Below are 3443 nucleotides of genomic sequence, written 5' to 3' on the forward strand. Positions count from 1 at the left end.
ATTGACAGCCCCTCTGGGAAGGACCCCAGGAGTCAAATTCCCATGGGGGAGACGCAAAGTGAGCTGCACTCTGGTGGTGTGGCCCCATGCAATAAGCCCTAGTCAGGGGAGGCAGCCCAACCCCAGGCTGGAGCTGAGAGGAGTCTTGGGAAGGCACCTCTGGAGAGGATGCACCCTGACCAGCTGGAGGATGAAAGGCTTCATAGGATTGTGTCATAGAAAGAGGTCTAGGGCAGAGGATTTCAAAGAGCATAAGCTATACCAAGTCAGGATTTCTGTCTGGTTCATTACTCAGAGACTAGGACAGGGCTTGGCATATAGTAGGTGTTCAATAAATAGGTCCTAAAAGAAAGAAAGGAAGACAGAGGGGGAAAAAGGAAGGGGACAGGGAGGGATAGGAAGAGGAAATATGAGTCTGGGGTGTGTGAAATGGCTTGGTCATTCTGGGAACTGAAAGTGCAGTAGCTCCAGGTGGCTGTGGCCCCTTGGGTGGGGCTGAGTGGAGGGTGTGGCCTTATCTAATCCTGTTGTGGGTGGTGTCCAGTTTTTTATCTCCCCACAGGGCCCAGAGCTACTTAGGGGATGGGGTGGCTCCCCTCCCCAAGTTCCCTGGGACTCCTGGTGTGGTCCCTGACTGTCCACAGGACCGCAGGATCCTCTCGACCGTGTGGGTATAGACACACAGATGACTCACTCTGATCCTGCTCTCCAGTCTGGTGGGGGAGACGGACAACAAACACCAGGCTGCACAATGAGCAGAAGGCATGGAGAACTATGGGGGTGGGGTGGGTGCCAAGCAAATGAGACAAGCAGGGCGACAGAGGGGTGGGTTTTGCTCCAGGAGGAGAAGTAGGGAGATTTTCCCAGGGAGATGGCCCCAGAAGGGGTGTTAGTTTTAAAGACTGGTGAGAGCCTGGTGTGGTGGTGCAGCCTGCAGTCCCAGCACTCCGGAGGCTGAAGCAGCACTGCCACAGGTTCGAGGCCAGCCTGGGCTATGTAGTGAGTTCAAGGCCAGCCTGAACCACATAGTGAGACCCTTCCACCAAAAAAAAAATAAAAATAAAAATAAAAGAATGGTGAGAGAAAGGTGGGGTGTGAGGTGGTCTAGGCAAGGGGCATCACACTCATGGTGTGGGCCTGGGGACATGGGAATTGGGGGAGTCCAGCAGGGAGAGGTAGAGGGGGAACCTTGAATGCCACCCTTGGGTGCCTGGACTTGCTTGAGACCTGGCCACATTTCGGCTCATTGTGCCGGAGCTGCAGGATGGTCCTCCTGTCTCTGCCTGGCTCCTCCCAGCTTCCCCTTAAGCTCCACCAGGAACTCACCAACCCACGGGAGCCTCCGTCTATGTTCAGCCCAAAAATGGAGTGCCTGGCACAGGGTCCCCAACACTAGCCCTCTTTTTCCTCTCACATGGGCTCTGGAAGGAGGAACTAGTCCTTTTGTAAGGGATTGGGGAGAGAGAGAAGGGCAGAGAAAGAGAAAGGAGGGAATTTTTTGAAGTGGTAGTGGGGGTTGAATCCAGGACCTTTGCATTGAGCTACATCCCCAGCCCTTTGGATTTTTTTAAAATTTATTTTTATTTTTTTACTTTGAGCCATGGTCTTGCTAAGTCTGTAAGTTGCCCAGGCTGGACTTGAACTTGCAGCTCTCCTGCCTTAGCCTCACAGAGTGCTGGGATCACAAGCATGAACCACCACACCTGCCTAGAAGGGGAATTAGAATGTCATAGAACATCAGACTATGGAGATATTAAAAGATCTTTCTTTACCCTCCTTGCCATCTGATAGGCAAGGAAACCGAGGTGCAGATGGCCGTGCTTTGCAGCAGCCTGGACACTAGCAGGGCATGGACAGCCTGGGAGAGGATGGCCCATGAGGACAGCGCCTTCCCTCAGCCGGGACCCAGCCGTCCTGTCCATGAGCCTTTGCAGGCACAAGATGAGTCAGGAATCTTGTGAGTCAGTCTGTTGACAGCCATCCCTGGCCAGTCCTAGTCCATCAGGAATAGGAGGAAGTCCTGGGAAGGGTACTAGCAGGCCGATTTAATTAGTGCAGGCTCTCAGGTACCGTAAGTTAGCCCTATTAAATTAAAGCGCCTAGGGGAAAAAATAACTGTAATTATTTCCTTCTCTCCCCTATCGTTGTATTTCAACTCCCTTCCAACCTCCATGCTTTCCTCGTTGGCGAAACAACCTTTCAACCCAGAGCAGGCACACAGACTGCCCACAGCTCGGGTTCAGGGTGTTTCCCCTTTTTCTGTCTCTTTCCCTGTGAGCTCTGGGTGCATGGCAGAGAGCAGTGTGAATCCAGAAGTGTCTGCAGGGTCTGGCTGTATTCTAATTTAGGGAGGCTGTTACACTGAGGAGAACATTATTCCAAAAATGCACCCAGTCGCCTCCCTGAACCATTGCAGATCCTTTGGCTGCGGGGCGTTTCTTTTAAAAGCCCCCTTTTCTCTCTTCTACTGAACAAAATAAGCAAACTTTAATGTAGGGAATTATTGTTTATTTTCTTGAAATCTAGTTCGGAGTTTTTCTACTTGAAACGTGTTTTCCCCAGGACACTGACCTATCCTTTAATTGTTTGGTGCCAGGCATGTTAGGGGGAGGGGCGTCACTTGTTTATTGGAACAGCGCAGTTAAAAAAAAAAAAAAAAATCAACCTAGGCTAACAGTTTCAAGGCTCCCCTAAAGATGTATCCAAACAGGCAGCCAATCAGCGCTTACACAGCTTTTTCTGCTTGACTCTTTTAAAGAGACAGTACCAACTGTATTTATTCACGTTTGAAGAGAACCGCGCTTTAAAACAATCTGAAAATGGGGGAGCCTTCCCCTATTTCGCAGGTTTCTGGTCTTAAGAGTATCAAAAGAGGGCCACACAGCATGTTTTCAGGGCTCTCGGCGTGGGCAGAAAGGTGTCAGCAGCAAATAGCTGGGTCACTCTGCCAGCCCCCTCTCAATTTCCCATTGTACACCTGGGTCACTGACAATGGAACCTTCCCTTCCCCCACGGCCAACTCAAGTCCCCTACTCCTTAATTTAGCCGTATTTATTTGAAGTTTGCAGATTTCTGTGGAGCGCATTCTCAGCCGCGGGGCGCCCAACTGAGGTCCCCCGCCCCATCCCCGAACAGCACCCTTTCCCGGGTAGAAGCCGAGGGGCTAACTTGCTACGGCTGACAAATCTTAGAAATTCGAGAGAAGTCTTCCCTCCTCTCAGCTCAAGTCCCCCGTCCCCTCCCCCGGGGCTCCCCAAAGCACGCCAAGGGCCATTTTCGCGCGGCTCCACTTTGGGGTTTTCCAAAGTATTTTAACGATCTAGTAAAGGAGCAGCCGCGCGCCAGGCGGCTACTCGAGCCGCCCAGCTCCCAGCGTGTAGCCCCTGCCGGCGCTCGGGAGCCCGGCAGGGCGCGCGGAGGCCGGCGGGCCCGGGGAGGGAGGG

This window comes from Chinchilla lanigera, unplaced genomic scaffold, assembly GCF_000276665.1.
Source record: "Chinchilla lanigera isolate Chin_1 unplaced genomic scaffold, ChiLan1.0 scaffold00063, whole genome shotgun sequence".
NCBI lineage: Eukaryota > Metazoa > Chordata > Mammalia > Rodentia > Chinchillidae > Chinchilla > Chinchilla lanigera.